Here is a 19,404-nt window from a genome sequence, read left to right as displayed (position 1 = left end):
CACTGTGAAAAGGATATATAGAAGTGCAAGTATAAATGAATTGTGACTCAGTCCCTCTTAAAATTTTCTCGTGAATGTGTAGACACAACACCCTTTTATACATTAGTGATGGCGAATTTAGCTGGTTAAGTACAAGAATAATCTAACTTACAGCTACAGCCATGTAGATACAACTAGTTAGGCTGTGTGGCACCATAGTTTGTCTCACTGTCTTTCCCCAAGATCCACTTTCCTGGCTCAGAGTATACAGCAAGATCTGCAGCGTGCAGCAATGATGCCCTAAGATCTACATCCTGGTTTGGAGGGAAAGAGAGCTGAAGAAGGTGGACACAGCTGGCTTCAGTCCAGGGAGTGGTCCTGGCTGTTAGAGTACTACTGTAAATGTAGTCCATGTTGTCCTGGGTCAGTGAGCACGCAGCAAAGGAGCAGTAAAAATTCAGTGAGATTCATATTGCTTACCTACCTCACAGAGAATTTGGGAAACTAATTAATCTGTTTGAGTGATCTAACATTTTCTATCTGGAACTACATATATGGCCTCAAAGATAACTCATATATACGTGTTATAGAATATAATATCCATTCCTAAGGGAAGGCCTTGAAGGGATTGACATATATGCTGATGCCTAATTAAGGTTTCTGAGAAGGCTTATTTCACCAATAAAAATCAAGCCATTTCCAAGCAGCAGAGCTCAGTTACTCTTATCCTAGATTTGTGTGAGTTATGTCTTAGTTATGTCTTTTTTTTTTTTTTTTTTTTAAACCATGCAAGAACCACGCTCTGCAAAGCCAGCAAATAATTCATAAAAATGTAAGGGAATCACACTAATTTACACATTCCAGTGGCCTGCAGCAAAGGAAGAAGCAGGGCTTTTAGAAGCACTGAATAATAACTGAATTGAACTCTGCAGCGAGCTGTTATCTAGAGAGATGGGAAGTAGAAAGGAAGGATGTTCTTGGATCACATGTTATGCTGCACCCAGGAAAGTCAGATAATAGTATTGCTCCTGATGTTTGTAAGAACTCTGCAGCCCCAAGATATGGCTAGGACAAAGCAAAGAGAGCAAGAGAAAAACTACTGAACTGAATAATCAGATATTACAGGGGTGAGTACTATATAAGTGCTTACAAAAATATCCAATAGCACCCTAGTTTCTTTTTAGTGTATTTTTTAAACATCTGAGATCCTTGTAGTCATTTCTATGTTGTATTTTCTTACCATGGCATTTGCTGTTCTCCCCTTCTGCATGTGTTGCTCAGTTACTCCTGTTGTCAAACCATTGCAGAAGACTTTATGGGAGACGTGAGGCTCATTGCAGGTGTCAAAAGGTTTAAACCTCACATGCATTTGTAGTTAAAAATAAATCAGTTAAAAGCTGGGATAGAATATATTCCGGGGAGAGTCAAAGGGGAGAGACATAACTTGTCTGGTATATTTAGATTCAGGTATGGCTTCCCGTACACACACACACATTTCAATTTGATTTTATATCCTAATTCCCTTCATCAGGGGAGATGGCACGCTAGAAGAATCTCAGCAAAGAACCTACATAAGCCAGGCTGTTGGGAAATGGCATGACTGTTTCATTGTCCTTCTTCAGGCTCACTGGCAGCACAGAGTCTGGAGGAACATATGAAACCAAGACCAACTTCTGGATCTGTTTTGCAAATCCAGATATTCCTCATCCTCAGGTGTTTCTGAGGATCCTAATAAGAAAATAACTGGTAGCACTTTGCAGAACTCTTTACTCTGACAAAGTATCACATTGCATCTGCCTTGCATTCTCTTGGTTCCTCCCCTCCTCATTCTGAGCAGCTGTTTCTTTACAAGCAAACCATAGAGTGGGTACTGCAAAAGCACCTTCTTCCAAACACTTAAGGAAATATTTTTAACAAGTGCTGAGAGGTGAAGGGACCCAGAGCTAAGGGGAAGCATTGTTCTGAATTGCCATCAGCCCAGTACAGCTGTGGGAACCAGTCATCATTTCCTCTTGTAATCTGCACCACCCAAGGCGATACCACAAAAGTCTGAAAGATCCAGACCAGGACCCGTTACAGTACACCTACTGCACAAATACCATGACCAAGGCTTTCCATTTCTTGCTGTAGAAATTACCTTGCCTCAAAGTACAGCATCTGGTTCTATTTTTCACCTTAGATGCTGCTATTAACTCAACAGGGACTTAGAGGTTTATATTCCATTCTCTGGAAGATGAAGGCCCTGCATCTTCATGCTGTCGTGCTGCTTTTAGTCTGGTGGAGCTCATTTGTCCTTAGTGGAATTGCACCAGTATAAAACTGGCATAATGGGGCAGAGAATCAGGCCCATGGGCTGCAATTTATTCTGACATAATAGGACAAAACGATTTGTCTTTTAGATATTATCAAGTGATAGTGCTGATGAAATGTGTCAGAATAAAGCCCTGGAAAGTGAAGTCCTTTTTCTGTCCATTAACCAGGCACAGAGTGAATGGGAAAGCACAAGCTTCACCAGCAAGGCTGCGTGCTGCCCTCCAAATACGCCTGAAACGAGACCTGGGTATGCCCTCTCCCATGTGACAGGACAGTTTTGTTTCCTTGTCCATTAATTTCTTGACGTCTCTGCGGAGACCGCCAGAGGGGACACCAGTCAATGTCAATGTCGGTTGTTATGCTGTTTTACTGTGCATTGGAAGCGCACCCAAGAACTGGATTGGCACCCCTCACCCACATAACGACGGGATAACCTACTTTCCCTCCTTACTGACCTACTTATATTCACACTAGTGACCTAGATATGAAGGGCCCTATAACCTGCTTAGTTCTCTGGGTCCTATCACCATGAATGAACTCAGAACGTTAAGTGTATATACATTTTACCAGCGTAAATTTGGTATTACAGAACCACCCACTGGGAGAGAAGATTGCATGCGGAAGAGTAGTGATTAAATGAAGGAAAACATTATCTTCGCCTCTCATATTTTTAGACAAGGATCACTTGCAGCACCAGAAAAGTCTGGATACAAAGAGTAGAGATGGGTTAGCAAAAGGTAGAGAATCGCCAAGAGAATGTGGAAGAAATTGATTTTGAAATTTAGTATACTTCCACTGATACATAGTCTTTACCAAATATTATTATGTAAAGTCTCAAGACCAGCTGCAATTATTGACAACTCATGTTTTCCACACATGTAAAGTAGGGAGAAAAGTCTATACAGTACAGTAACAGGTCAAATGTGCCACTATTTTAGCCTGTAGTTAACTGTTATCTGAAAGAACTACCTGCTTCTGTTATATATTGGTTCAGTAAAAATTGTACAGTTACTGTCATTCCTACTGTCTGATGGGCTGCATCCTCAGGTAGTGCAAATCAATGCTCCTCCAGTGATCTGGATCACTGGGACAGTCTGGCTCTCAATATAGGTTATGTAAGAAAAGGGACACATACGTAGACGCTGGCCTGGCAGTAGTTGATATGGTAATAAAGATCAATTCTGTACTTGCTGTATTTCCATCAGGGGTAGTTCCACATTGGGATTCACAATGTCGGAAGCTCATATGCAAACTGGAACCTCCATACCTTTCAAAGTCTCATGACAGGAGAACAAATAGAGGTTGTAAGCTTTATACAGACACATTTTAGATGCTGTAAGACACAGAAGTCCACCCTCACTTATGTGCTTTCCATGTCCTCATGGCCAAGGAACAGTTTTTAGCTCATGACACATAAGAAACTGATAAAGCCAAAACATCACATCTAGCTACCCTTGTGGCCCAGACACCCATATCTGGGCCTGCTGTGGGAAATATTCAATATTCAGCTAGCAACACTCAAGTGTATAGCTTCGGATTTAGGGTGAGACAATTTCAGTACTTCATCAGTACATTTCTCATGTTAAATTTACTGAATACATTGCTACAGCTTCTTAGCATGTCACATCCCTGAAACAGCAAATGGGAGAGGAAGAGACTGAGGAGAGATGCTCGTCACCCTGCCCATTGTAGGCCATGATCCTGAATATACTATGCATACTTCTTCCAGTTTTACATCGCACCACCCTATTTCCTTTATCCACATCTTATCTATAGATTAATGTGTTTCATTCACGGAATTTGAGTGTGTAGCCAGGGGGAAATGAGTTTTCAAAAGACATTTTCCAAAGGCACTCATGTGTGCCCACGATGTGATGTATGACTGTGAAAGCTGTCACACAGGTATTCCACATGCTCCAGCACTGATGTATCAGCATGCTGGCACAGTGACACAAATACAGTCTTTCACCACTGGCAGAGTTTTGACTCTGCATTTTAAGCCTCAGTGATCAAAAACTCTGTTTTTCTGTTAACCTCTCACATGCCCTCTGCCTGTGCTAGAAGAACAGACTTACAGGTGGATGAATGTGTCATATACCACAAGCCCAAAATATTCCAAGGTTCACAAAGTAAGAAATGCCTTTCTATGGGGCGAGCCTGCATCACATGCTGACACACTTTATGGTTATATGCAAGGGAAGTACTCCTGCTTTTCTAGCAATCCACCTTAAGGGCACTAGATTTTCTCAAACATCTCTGAGAGACAGTGAGCTGTTACAACAACTGACCGGCCTATGGGGAAAGGAAAGCCCAAGGTTTCTTCTTCATGGAGCAAGCTCATCACTGTGATCTCCTTTGTGGACTTAACTCAGGTCACTGTGTGTCTCTCTGCAGTTGTCTGCCATGAAACAAGGTAGTGTCCTCTAACACAACACTGACCTTCTTTTTAACCAAGGCGATTGATGCACAACTCAGAGAAATCCTGCAAATGTACCGTTGCAGTTGTATCCCCAGCAACCTGGCAGTTTCAGTCTCTACAAAGAAATGGATTTTGATGGAAACAAATGTGTCCCCTGAGCACCTGGGGTGTCCGATAGTGAGAGGTGCTGCGAGCGCTGCCAGTTACTGTGCCCAGTCTGCAGGGAGAAGAGCCTCCTGGGTGCATTTTTAAATCAGAAACAGGGCGGAATACAGTCACAGCAGCTGGCTGCAGATACCAGACACCAGACTGCACTCAGGAAAAAAAAGAGACCCTTGTTTCCAGTAAGTATGTAGGCTGATAGCTTACATTTGCACAGGAGGCTTCCCCCTATCAAATGCTATTGCATCTTTCCAGCAGAGCTGGTGCAGAAGTAGGAGACTCCATCTTGGATGGGCATTACCACCTTACTGACCCAACCACAATTTCTCCTCATTTCTCCTCATTTCATGGACATATGGTTCTGCCTTTTTTTTGTCCCCTTATTTTGAACAGTGCAGTAGGTGTGCACAGCTTAAAGAAAATGGAAAACACCCGTCAAGATATCAAGTCAAGCCAGAGCATGGGTACAGCAATAAATTTGCTTTTCCAAATGACATTTGCAACAAAATAAACTAGGAACAGAAATCTGCTGGAACCTTTTTTCCAGAGGTGAATAGACATTAGCATGAAGTGAACCTATCCCTATTCAGTGTCTGCAACGTGCCCAGGCCTGGATCCAGACTGCAGCTCCACAGCTGCCTCCCAAAGGACGGCACATTTAAAGAGCTCCTCAGAAATGCAAAGCTGTCTGCACTGTTTCTCAGTCAGCACGTCTTCCCGTTCAATTAGCTTCAACAGTTTGACATCACTGTTACGCAGGACCCACAGTGACTGTCGGTCCTCCTAAGCCTGCCGCAGGAGCTGGCAGTGCTGCAATACACAGCACGGCACGGCCACTGCGAAGCCAAGGTAATGTTGAAATCCCAACAAGTGCTGCACCTCTTGTGGGGAAACAGAATCCTCCTGAACTGGTGTTTGATAATTGCACTGTGGACAAAAAACACACCATAACACACCTGGCACTTACAACACTGCTGAGTGGCCAGCTTATGACAGGTGTAGTTGCAACACCAATTTGCAGATTTGTACTGCTGCTGAGAAAGGGAGGGTGATGCTCTGGTGCTAGTCTGTGGAGCAAAAATTATAAAAGCATGAAAAAAAATGTGAAAGAAACAGTTTCTTTGCCATGTGGGCTGACAAAGGGGTCTGTGCTGATAGCGCCAGTATCTTCTGGGAGATGGATGGGTTCACTGTCCCCTTTGCTGCATGCAGTTGGCCTTGATTCTTGATAGCAAACTCTCATCCCTTTCCTGTAGGTCTAAAGCCAGTGGGGTCATTGCAAAATGCTTTCTGTTCCCACTGTCCTGAGACACACTGGTTGAAAGTTTCTTTTTCTCTTTTCTGCCACATTATTTCTCTGTTAGTTGTGCAGAATTAGCCACGGGGGTTGCTTTCTGGCATCACTACCAGGACTGCTTTAAATCCGGCACAGGGTTGGGGTGACACTGCGTTTGACCTAAGAGAGAGACAGAAGGTATTTTTGGCTCAACCCTCTCCTCCTGGCACATTCATGCTCAAACATGACAGTGCCAGTGCAAAATATAGTCTAAAGTGTCAAAGGAAAAGCAATGAGTCAAGGGAATATACATCAGAGAATCGAAAAACACATGAATATTAAAAAAATCTTAAATGGTAGCGACAAACATTGATTCAGAGAAAATTCAATAGCAACGTGTTTTAGACTGCTACCAGTTGTTAATGAAAACATTCCCAAAGTTTCACCAAGTTTAACATGAGCAATTCCTACTATGGATACTCAAAATGGGAATCTACAATTAGGGTGGACCAGAATTATTTAACACAGGTTTTCATGGTTCATTAAAAATGCAGCTAATTAATTTGTTTAAATGGTGAAAAAAATAAGTTTTAGTTTATCTGAAATAAAAAAAATAATGTTTACCTCTTTTTCATTTTTTTTTAATTTTTTTTCATCCATGAGGAATGAAAACAGTAGGAATATAGATACCATGCTAATTGGGGAAAAATAATAAATAAATAAATAAATAAACTTCACCAAGAAATATATTGAATTTATTTCTTGAGAACTCTTTGTTAAAGGGAATGATGAATATAACAACTTTATATATATATATATATATATTCTTTCTATTGTAAGCCCAGTTTCTCATTAGAAAACCTCTGTTGATTAAAAAGTTTTAAGGCTTTTGGTTCAAGACCATCGTTTTCAACCAAGGGGTTGAACACTGGAGGAACAAAGACAATACCAAAAGGTCTGGGGCCCTCAGCTACATGATGCCACCAGTGAACAGCCAGAGAGCACAACACACAAGGGAGGAATGCAGAACTGGTGCAGATTACTTAGTAAATACCTGAGAATAATGAATGCATCCAGATAGACTAGAGATCTCTTCACAAGTGCTTTATTAGCAAAAGGAGGCTGAAATTACTAGTGAACATATTTGCGAGTGGCAAGTTGGAGAAGGGAAGCCACCAGCAAACAATAAAATTTGTATTAATTAAATAGAGTGCTGTCTTCGCAGACGAGCAGAAATAAAATATAATGGTATGGTTAATGGTAAATCTGCAAGATGCTTAAGCAAAGATTTACTGTAGGGGACTTTTAAAACGCAGCTCTAAAATATACAAAGCATTAAGGATTTTTTTTTTAGATCTATAAAACAGCAGCTGATTATGTATAGATTAAAGTTAATGAACCAGTATACTCTGAAGTGTCTTCTTTTCTTGATACAGCTCTGTAACTTCCATTAACATCAACACACTCTTAAATGAACAAATGCATTAGTCATGCATCAAATCACACCGTACATTTTGTTAGGTATCCAAAGACTGAAGTGACTCATACGGTCAAAATTTCTTTTCCCATGTGAATCAGATGTAACGCTTGACAAATCTCAACCAAAAAAAGAAGGATGGCATCTTTTGAGTAATATTTTTTACATAACCCAATGGATTTAGGACCCTGTCTGTAGATTAGTCACGCTGATTTCCAAACGGGGTTTTCAAAACTGTATGAAAAACACATCAAAATATTAGGAAGCATCAGTCAGCCATGGAAACAAAGTCCAGCTCAGCATTGCCTGATCCACAAGTAGCCAGTTTGCACCACTAGCAGTGAGTACCTCGCATTACCCAGACAGGATGGCCATGTTTTGCAATCACGTTTCATTAATGAATCAGATCTTAGAGGCTAGAATTAAAACTGTCCCTACTCTTTTGCAAGGAGCCTGCTTTATCCAACATTTTCCCTTCAAAAGCTCGGTTTGGTCTCCAGGTTGGAGATGAGTCACGTCACGACTGCAGATGACTTAAACAAATCATTTCCCTGTGATTCACCAGCAGCAGTTTTGCAGCCTTTTGCATACATTTCAACCTCAAGCAGCAACAATTATCGGAGCGTTTGTGTTTGTCTTTTGTAATTTCCAATCTTAGTTTCTTATATCCCACCCAAGCTCCTCAATCTGTTTCCAATTAAGATCAGATGGAGGCAAATGCCGACTAGCACGAGGAGCTTCACCACGTGCACACCATGTAATAGCTGCAGAATCTGGCAGCCCTCAAGTGTGTCACTGTGCTTCAAAAAAAGGCAACTGGCCTCACTTTGGTGCGTACGTCACCCTCTTCTAAGAGTTTGGCTTTTTCTGTGTAAACAAGGCCCGTGAATGACGCACGTAACCCTTTCCTCCTGCCTCGGTGGGAGCTGCGGGCGCGCGCTGGCGACGCGAAGCCTTGGAGAAACGCCACGGGGGGCTCAGAGATGTGCCCGCAGCGGGGGTGGGAGGTGGGACTGTGAAGTGCTTGTGTGCTGGGGGAGAGGAAACCTTGGCCCCGAGGTGCTGCTGCACTGCTGGGATGCGTGCCGAGGAACTCAAGGGGTTTTGCCCATGTGAGAAGAGTGGTGTGCCCCATCGTCCTGGGCTGGAGGAGGCAGCTGGTGTGCTTTCACAGCTGGAAAGCCATTGAACCTTCCTTCATGCCCATCTGCTTGCAGCCAGCCCTCTGCTATGACACAGTAAAACCCACAGAGCTGGCCCGGCAGGCACGAGGGCTGCGTTTTCACTGATGAAAGAGATGTTTTTTGCACTGAGAACAATGCATGCACACACTGAAAGCTGTCCTCACGTATGGGAGCCACAGAGAGTAACCAAAGAGATTAAACTCGTGACTCCTCCTTGGAACCGATCCACAGGCCCTCAAATACGGGGACTGAGAAAAGATGCTTCTGGAGAGAGGGGAGAGGCAATTTAAATTCAAAATGCTTTGAATGTGGGGAATGAATATGAAGATGGGGACAGGAGATCTGCAGGAGAAGATGGTATAATAGGCTGGAAAGTGAAAGAAAAGACTGTTGAAGAGGGTTGAGAGGAAGGATGATAACAGAAAAGCCTCTTTCAGGCTCAGCCTTGCTGCTCCTGCTAAGGCAGGAGTGAGACCCTGGTAGCCTTTGGGCTTCAGCCTGCCCTCGCTGCACAGTGTGGAAAGCAAGTGCTGCAGCTGTGGTGGAACACAAAGCATAGCAGTCAGAGCCACAGATTTAATGGAAGAAGAGACAAATCTGTCCAAGCGAATGAGTATTTCTACCCTGGCTGCCACCTCTGCTCCAGCTAGGCATTTCTGCTCACTGTTTAACCCAGGCTCGAGGGCTTTGGCTGGAGCAGCTTGATGTTTCTGGCTCTTTCAGCTTCAATGCCAAAGGTAGAGGATTTCTATTTGGGACAAGAAACACCCCTCCATATGAAGCAGGTCTTGGTAACCCCTCGTATTCTGACCGAGTTAGAGCAGATCTCCTCGTCTGCCTCTGAGTCTCTCTCATCTCCCGATAGAATGAAATAGGACAGTCTGTTATTTCAATCCATCTTTTCTAGCCCAAAAACACAGACGGTTGCTAACCAGTATGCCAGGGACTACATTCCTTCGTCTCTGCCTAACTGCAGCACTTTCTTTCCCTGCTCACATTACAGCCTGCCAGTCTGAATGGTCACACTGATTCTGTTTCTCCAAGCACACAGGTCCTCAGGCCATGTGAAGATGAGATGCATCTTCTCTTTTGGGCAAGCTGCTTTTCCCTTTTCCAGTGGGAATAGCTATGTACAGTAACTCCCCTCCAGTTCCCCACCTCTGACTTCACACAGAGACAATAAAACCTCTGTACACACATTCATAGTCCTTGCACTTAAGAGTGTCTTCTGGGAATTTCTTTGTTTGTTCTCAAATGCTCTATAAGTGTTCTTGTGCTCTGCAACCACTGCATCATTTTGTGGCATCCCAGTGAGCTGATGGATAGAGATTCGGCTTCATAGTCTGTCTCAGTCTTCCTTTACAAACAGCCCCAAAGGTCATTTCAACTCTTTACTGGCCAATTATATTACTGTTTCTTGCCACATGAAGATCCATGGTGAAAACAGGATCTTCTGTCAAGCTACATCTGCACAGCACGATACCAGGTCAGCGCTGACCATGCTGCTCAGAGGTAATGGATATGGTAGCAGCTGTGTTGGTGCCCAGATTTGCTTGGGGTGAGTTGTCCTGCCAGCATGCACCATCTCAGCTCTGCTCACACCAGCAAGCTCCCGTGTTGGGTATGACTGCTGACTGCACCAGCATATGGCTGGGAGCTATTTTACCTGTTGCTTGGCTTGGCCTCTGCATCGAGCCAACTCCATGGCCAACTGCACAGGCTGGTTCAAGCAGAAAGTGAATGCACCTTTGCCTGGACATAAAAGCTCCTCTCTTAGTTAGCCTCTAATCCCCAGCTATGTCTTCAGTGTGCAGAGACCTGTGCGGGTGTTTGCTTTCAGATGGGCAGCCTGCAAATGGGCTCAACTGCAGCTAAATCCTGAGGAATGTAGAAAATTCCTGCAATAAAACTGAGAGTGGTCATTGCAGGAGAATATGTAATTTCCCATGGAAGTAATGATACAGCAGGCTGTAAAGTCTACAGCCAGACTCAAAATGACATTTTTCTGTTTATTTTTTTTATTATTTTTTTTCCTTGTCTGTTGCTGTTTGAAAAGCTTCCTTAAATAATGGGAGAAATGGTGATTTGAACTGACTGTATAACAGAAATAGTAAAGCTGCCCATCAAAAAATTAAACTGTGTACACCCCAACCCTCTAAAATGCAAAACCGATTAACCCTCGCCCCTCCCGCCCTCCCCAGATAGTATATATTTTTCCTTGCAACCCTTTTATTTTAAATACTTTCAAGTGGGATTTCTTTTTTAAAGTGACCCCACCCAGCTCACGCACAGCCCAGCAATGATGTGCAGGGTTTTTAACCTTTTTGGACCTTTTTAGTCCGTTCTCTCAGCCTGACATCATTGCTGCTTCTAATTTAGGCGCGTCCATCGCTGTCAGTTAACAAGAAAAGAAAACACGGCTCTGCCAGGCAGAAGGACCGAGACCGAGACCGGCAGCTCCAGCCCGCAGCCCCCGGCCCACGCCGGCTGCTGGGCGGCCGGGGGCTCCCTCGCGTGGCGGCTGCGGGGAAGAACGGCCCGGGCTGCGTCCTACCCCGGGGGTGAGGGGAGAAAGAAAAAGAGAAAAAGAGAAAGAGAGAAAAAGGAAAAGAGAAAAAGGAAAAAGGAAAAAGGAAAAAGGAAAAAGGAAAAAGGAAAAAGGAAAAAGGAAAAAGGAAAAAGCAAAAGCAAAAGCAAAAGCAAAAGCAAAAAAGCAAAGCAAAGCAAAGCAAAGCAAAGAAAAAAAGCAAAGAAAAGCAAAGAAAAGCAAAGAAAAGCAAAGAAAAGCAAAGAAAAGCAAAGAAAAGCAAAGAAAAGCAAAGAAAAGCAAAGAAAAGCAAAAAGAAAAGAAAAGAAAAGAAAAGAAAAGAAAAGAAAAGAAAAGAAAAGAAAAGAAAAGAAAAGAAAAGAAAAGAAAAGAAAAGAAAAGAAAAGAAAAGAAAAGAAAAGAAAAGAAAAGAAAAGAAAAGAAAAGAAAAGAAAAGAAAAGAAAAGAAAAGAAAAGAAAAGAAAAGAAAAGAAAAGAAAAGAAAAGAAAAGAAAAGAAAAGAAAAGAAAAAAGAAAAAAAAAGAAAGAAAAAAGAAAAAGGAAAAGAAAAAAGAAAAAGGAAAAGAAAAAAGAAAAAGGAAAAGAAAAGAGTAAAGCAAACAACTCTTAAGACACTTTGATTCTGAAAGAATAAAAAATAATATAGCAGGGCAAAGGAAAAATGCACCAGATTTACATCAGCCAAAAGAAAAATGTGAATGGGCAGACAACCCTTGCTTTTGAGTAAGAGCCCTTCTGAGAGGTGTTTTTGTTCAAGTCTCCCAAGGACTGCAATCAGTTACTCTGTCTTGTCTAAACTTCGGCTGAATATATAATTTCGTTTAGCTACATTAATTGGCTCCTGTTAGCCTTCATGCGGAGACCCAGGAATGCTGCCAAAGATCCCTCCTGTTTGGAGCCTGCAGCAGCAGCAGCCCAGCTCTGTAATTCTTCTTCAGCCCCTTAATGCCTGGCAAACCCCGCAGGGTGTGCGCCTGCTTCTGGGACTGGGGGGGATCTGTCCCAGCCCCTGGTGGCGTGTGCTGCAGAAAGGTCCCCTCCACCACCCTGTGCCCAAACAGGGGCATTTGCTGCCCCGGGAAGACCTCACTGATGAAAAGTGCCAAAACATGGCAGAATATTGCTTGTAAACCCATGTAAGTGGCAGTCCTCACCCATAAGAACATAAAGCTGCCCTTGGGGAAAAAATGTACTAGGAGCACGTGTGATACTTGAAAAGATGTTCTGACGTAAACACTAAGTGGCTCCCAATAGCCTAGACTTTGTAGGAATGAAGATGGGAACACTGGAATGATATGGAATTGGGCATGTAGTAGCAAAAGAAATGGAAAAGATTCTAATCTTTGGTATAGTTTTATAACCAGAAAAGCATAAGACTGAAGATGTCTTATTACAAGGCCCTATTCATCTGAATTTGAAAGTTGCGTGACCCACGTGTCTCAGCTGCTGCAGTTTGGTAGCTGTCCATGTTAGAACACTTTGCTGTGCTTCTGGAGCCCGGACCTGGGCTGTTCCACCCCGATTTACTCTGGAACACAGCAGCTGTTTTGCTAGGAGCAAGCATCGAGAGATCAAAGGTGGCCACACACTCACACTGGCTCTGCTGCGGGCAATTGCCCTGAAAGGACATATACAGCATTGCCATGAAATAGTGGCCAAAATTTCCAGGATCAGCAACACTCATTATGTTTTAAATGAAGCAAAACTGGTCACTGACATCAACTTTGCTGCATGACCATTACTCAGTGCATGGTGTAACCTTCCCTGCGTACAAATACCAACACAACTAGGACTAGAGGAAGGACTGAGATGTGGTTGTAAACACGTAACCGTAAATATGTTATTTTGAAGTGGAAGGTGCCTTTCCAAACCTGAATGGCTGCATTTATCATTTGAGGTGTTACCACCACTAAAAATGCTTCATCTTTCAACTGGTTTTCATTTGTTTCTATTATTTATCATTGCTCTTGACTAAAGACCAGGAATCCTAGGCACAAGAGAACTCTTTTATGGTCTTGAAGCCTAGTGTGCCCCTGGAACTGCTGGAAACTTAAGATGTTCAGGTCAGATGTTGATAGCCTTGAATATTTAAGACTAATTAATTGCCATTGACTTAACTGGGAAAAAAAAAATTATATGTTGTTGAACAGAATGTCACATGGGTATCTCTGATAACAGGGGACTACTGGGCTTCGTCTTCCAAGACAATCTTTTCTCCCTGACTTTCTGAGCCTGCACTGGCTCATGGAAAATTTGGTTACCCAGGGAAGTCATCACAATGTAGACAAAAGCTTCTACATGTGGCAATGTACCATGATTTTCTGTGCAGTACTTTGCATCTCTGCTGTGCACTGATACATATTTAGTGTCTTGAACCACACCTTGGTCCCACAGAAGTTAACACAAGTTTTGCCATTGACTTCAAGAAGCTCAGGATTTCATTCCATTGTTCTTAGCACAATTAAATCCTACAAAACAGTAAGCAATCTATGCTCTTATGAGAAGTTAGAAGGTGATTCCATATAAGCAGGTTCCAGGATCTGAAAAGTCATGCGTTACAGAGCAAATCTGTTATGTATTGTTCTCCTACTGATTGCCTCTGTCACAGCACGGGATGCTTTCCAAGACTGCTTTGATTCATCATCTAATATACATTGGTGTTTTCCCAAAGCTCCTGAATTTATGCCTACGAATATGGCAAAAACTTCATTATCCCTGTGTTGGAAGGTCTTAAAAACAAACATAGAAAAAAACAATAACAGCACAAATAAGAGAGCCTCATCACTGACTACATTTTATAAACTGTGACGACTGGGAAATCTAGCATTCTGGCATGGAGAATAGACGGGATGGTTAATGATGAATCACTTCTCTGGTATTCCCCGCAGAAGTCGATTGTAAAATTGCTAGAGAAATGGAGCTGGAATAGGAATGAATAACCTTTTCTTTTGAGACTGCCTTAACAGCTAAGTAAATTCCACACTGTTCCTGTAACAATATTTGTAATCAGCTATGTGAAATCAAGCTACAGAACTGGGTGAAGAAATGCTGATAATTTCAAAGCTACACTAAAGCACTAACAAGTCCTTCTCTTACATTGATACTGCGGGAAGCACAGGGATCTTGTGAGAATGTCTGTGAAAAAAAAAAAAAAAAAAGACCTTTTATTCCTTTTGAATGCCTTCCAGATACAGATGACAGTAATTGTTCAACTCCACAGGGATGGTTTTACTTATGCTAGAAACTGTTCCTGTTTCCCCTGCTGTGCAAAGAAGACCTTCCACCAAACAAAAACGACAGGTCACATCTCTGTAGACTTATGGCATGGCTTCTTCAGAGAGCCTATTCACACAAGTACCTCACATCAGCCAAGTAGCACCAAGCATGATTTAGTGCGGGACAGCTTTTTCACAGAAACATCGTAACTGCACTAACCAGGTGTTTAATATACTCACTGCTGGGCATATGGGGTTATCTGGGTCATCAGACAGGGTTTCCCTGTCGGAAACCATTAAGATCTTTGCTTTATTCTACCAGGAGGCTCACTTTTACATTATGAATTTTATTTTACAGTTCTTTTGTTAATTTGCTATTGTTACAAACCAAAAATAAACCAAGCAGCAGATCATATTCTGGGTCTCATGAAAGTTATTAGCTTGAAATCCACTAGATCAAGACAAATAAAGTCTTGAGAGAATAATCACTGGAACAGTCTGCATCTGTATTGCCCAGACACTTCAGTGTCACAGCAAAGGCAAGACTAATAGAAATATTTGATAGTACTTATGTGATAAGAATCTGATCTGGATCTTGAATATTGTGTTATGCTTTTTTATTTATTTTATTAATTTATTTTTAGAACAAAACATCTTGTACACAAATGGATAAACAGACTATGAACAATATGTCTCCTCTGGTTTTGGCCAGCTTCCAGGATTTTACTTAAGGTGGTAGGTGATGTAGAATCAAATATTTAGTTTATAATATTCTGGCTTAATTGGATGTAATAGGGAGGTTTGAGACTAAATATGATTTAGGGGCTTTATATTGTTCAGATACATTTGGGGTTTTAAGGAAAACATTGTTTGGCTGACTATCACAAGCATAACTGAAATTCATGTTTTCCTGACACACACTGATGTTTGGAGCTTCACATTTCCAGCTTCCCCCACAGGCTGAACATGAATTATCTTCTGTGTACACAGTAAGTAAATACTGGAGTAAGTGTAGGGTGATAAACTGTAAAAGGTCTTCCGGGATTAGATTAACAGAGAGCTCAGGGTCATCTGGATGATCAGGTTTGAGGCCTTTTTGATCCTTCACAGAGCACAGGTCAGCAGACCATCCTCAGGACAAAGACAAGGCTTCTGCCCACACAAGGATGTCATCACCCTTTGAATGGTTACGAAGCCTGATTTAAGTATTCCCACTGACAGTGGATCTATTGCACTCCTTGGGAATTCACTATTGTAATTAATCATCGGTTTAAAAACGTCAACATATTGCCCATGCATCTACCTTCAGTTCAGTTTATGTTTCTTGACTACTACCACTATGATGGCTGTGCTGCCCACAGGAGTAACCATCAGCTGGGAAAAGCTTTCTTGAGCTTGTTTTTGAGATACCGCCTGGCTACCTTTCCTCTTTTACCTAAGTAATTGTGTGCAAATTTTTCATATAGGGGGTGTTTTCCCAGATGAGTTCACTGCAGACCTTTCTGAGCACTCTGGTTATTATGTCCACTGGTTCAGCTTCCAACTCTCCATTGGGGTTTAGTAAAACAGTTACCATGTCCTGGAAATAAACTCACAACCAACAGTATTTCATTAACTCTGCAACTTGTACCTAACACTTGGCGTGGCTGCACATGGATCACCTATGGATGGCCAGTGACACACCACAGAAATTCTGTGCCTGTGTAGAGTCCAGTGACACACCACAGTAATTCTCCTTCATAATGTAGCCAGGAGCATGCTCTCTCTTTCTGACTTCATCAGCAAAGACTACTTCAAAAATAGAAGTGACATGAAGAGCACCATTTATCATTAGGAAGGAAAGGTTCTGGTCAAGCCAGAGAAAAAAACAGCCTTGAAATTGGCCAAGAACAGGCCTAACCCAAAGTACAAGGATGACTGTTCACAGCTGTTCCAGAAGAAAGCTGAGGTTATCATACGGAGTTATGCAGCCTCTTCCTTGCAAGATGGAGAGCAGACCTGTATGGAGCTCTTGGGGAAGCTGAGGCGAAATTAAGCTGTTGTCAGAGGGGCTCTCTTTAGGTAAGAGAAAAACACCACAGTAAGTGAGAAAGACCATACTAACAACTTTTTAAGAGGTTGGCATTTTTTTACAAGGTAATCATTATTTTTGTGTACTGCTGACTGCAGTGCAGCAACTTCTTGTGAAATACCAGTGAAGTTACCTAGCCCTTCAGTGACTTGGCTTATCTACTTACACATTAAAATTAAAACGTATGCTACCTGGAATCTTTGTGAGACTGCTCTATTTAATATTTGAAAAGTATTTGGAGATTTCTAGATGATGGTCACAACAGAGAACTTAAAAAGTAAAATAGATAATTGTTCATAAAGTAAGCTCATGGTTTCTCAAAACCTTTGGATTTTTGAGGCAATGCCTGACAAGTAAATAACAATTTGATAGCCAACTGTTGAAGTTTTCTTTGTATGAATAATTTGAATCTTTAACAGCATGTGTATACACGAAGTTCAAAAGCAAGTGAATGTAACAAAGTAATCTAAAGCAAACTGATATTTGTAAAAGGCCTTGCTATCCAAGCAAAGACTGGCAGTAGGAACAGAACTGCAGTCTCAGGTAAGATTTTGTGTGATCAGCCATTGCAGAGACACTTAACTCATATTTTGTCACCAAAATCCCAGCTGTGACCTGAAGACTCAACTGTTTCTAAGATGTTTAGTACCCAAACAACACTGGTCAAATGACTTTTTCCTAAGCCTACTATTTTTTTCCAGGTCTGGGCCCTCAACAGATTTTCTTATTCTTGGACTGGATTATTGTCTGCTAAGAAAATGACTGAAGACCATCCTATTTGAATGCGAGCTACATATTTAGACATCAAATGCAGTCAGAGAAACCAACACTCTTGCCTGCTAAGCCACATCGTCCACATTAAGTATTTGTTCTAACTGTGCAAATATTGAATTGATCTAACCCATCAAAGTTAGCTAATGCTGTTTGTAAAGCCACTGCTACCACAGTTCAAATGCTTAAAGTTGCCAGAAAACAATGACTTTAGAAATGTTCCTTTGAAACTGACTAGAAGAGACGGATGCACTGTAGGTCTCTCCATATTCATGTCCCTTCACAAAGAAGGGCTTGTCCAGATGCTGGGGGAAAGCAAGTGGAAGACTCTGAAAAGGGAATTTATCCCAAGAACAAAAAGCCCAACCTCTGCCCTTACCACAGTGCCAAGAGGTTTGCCTGTTTTGTTTTGTTTCTTTTTTTAATCGCTCCCTTAACAGATGGGCAGCAGCATACATCTCGTCAGAAAAGTTCACCCAATAGAGTGGCCAGGCTTCCAGCAGCTCCCACTATGTACAGACAAAAAAGCATTTCTCTGACACAGGCCCTGCTCTTGAGGCAATTAGTTTGACATTCAAATTCAAATGGTGTAATGGTCAAGCTCAAGCATCTACAGATCTGGTGGGTCCAGCTGTCCAAATACTGAGCATACACCTCATCAATAGCAAAAGATATGCTAGCACGGGAGACTTATACTGCCCTGGTATTGCTACAGCACACAGCTCTCACTTCTGCTTTTCTGAAAAAGTGTTGGTCTGCAGAATAATTTGAATACCAAGAATGTGTTCCTCTCATTGCAATGTATTTTTCTTGTACTTAAAATAAAGCTGTTGCATAGGTAACTACTTTTTTTTTTTTTTTTCCTACAAATCCCTGAAATTAATTCATTTCCCATGCTTTATTCTCTTTGCAGTGTCACTGAATTAAGGAATATTTTTGGCCATAAGAAAACAATGTGCTTAACTAGAAAGTTTGATTTTAAGATTAGTTAACTGAAAGTTAGAGGTACCTGAAGGCACACATGGTTCCTCCATCAGTGTGAGCTGACCTAAAACTGAACTGCTGCTGAAAAGGTGTTCCCACCTCCTTCCTGGTGTCTGAACCAGCACAAGAGCTAAGTTCTTAAACGGGACAGTTTTCAACCAGACCAGAAAGCCTCATAGGTGTACAGCTGTCTGTGCCACCAGCAAGGAGGCGGTGTGACTGTGCAGGACGGGAAGAGAGGACTGCCTACTTTGAGCAGGGGCGCAGCCTTAGATCAGCTTGCATTGCTCAGAAAATGCTGCTGCCTGACCCCATCCACACTTAATGTATAGCTGTGGAGAGTGCACGTGTGGACAGTGTTAGGAGTGGTGAGCACCCTGCCATCCTTATTTGACTACATGAAGTGTAGGGCCACAGTGAAGCCAGACTAAGATCTCAAAGATTAGGGCTGTTCTGTTGACACAAACTCAGATGTTTGCTGTGAGCTAACCATACCTTCAGCAGGACAAAACCCTGCATATATATGCAGCATGGTAAAGTAGCCTTGTCAGGACAATGTTAACTTTTGAAATGCAATGCGCAATCTTTCCTCACGCAAACTCAGTTGCTACATGAACATTTTTATAGTTTAAAATTTTGTCTTCGAAGAAGAAAATACAGAGGAAAGAAAGAGAATCTAATTGGCTTTTATACTCAGATGTGCATATGCTCAGCACAATATATCACACACACAGCAAATCAAAGCCAGCTTAGACTGAGCTTTTCTGCAGCTTTTTCCTCCTCTACCCTTCCAGGCTTACTAATTAATAGACACCAGATGTCAAGTACTTTAGTATGACCATAAATCCAGGATGTGAAGAGACTGATCTCCTCATCGCCCTGGGGCCTTGTGTGCAAATTGAATTTAAGCATCACTATTGATTTGCTAACATTTCGTATCCCTCTGCCCTTTAACCTGATGTAAATAATGATGCAAAGGAGAAACAGTGCCCAACTGTATGAATA

The 19,404-nt window shown here is 42.0% G+C and overlaps 1 protein-coding gene across 1 annotated transcript in view; it reads right to left on the bottom strand.

Moving 5' to 3' along the window:
* SCAF8 (SR-related CTD associated factor 8) overlaps nucleotides 1–19,404 on the bottom strand; it is a 157,739-nt gene that overhangs the window by 44,535 nt on the left and 93,800 nt on the right. The gene's annotated exons all lie outside the window — the stretch shown is intronic.

The sequence above is a fragment of the Anser cygnoides genome, chromosome 3 (genome assembly GCF_040182565.1).
Source record: "Anser cygnoides isolate HZ-2024a breed goose chromosome 3, Taihu_goose_T2T_genome, whole genome shotgun sequence".
NCBI lineage: Eukaryota > Metazoa > Chordata > Aves > Anseriformes > Anatidae > Anser > Anser cygnoides.
The sequence above is the reverse complement of the archived record's forward strand: the minus strand, read 5'-3'. Positions and strand labels throughout refer to the sequence as shown.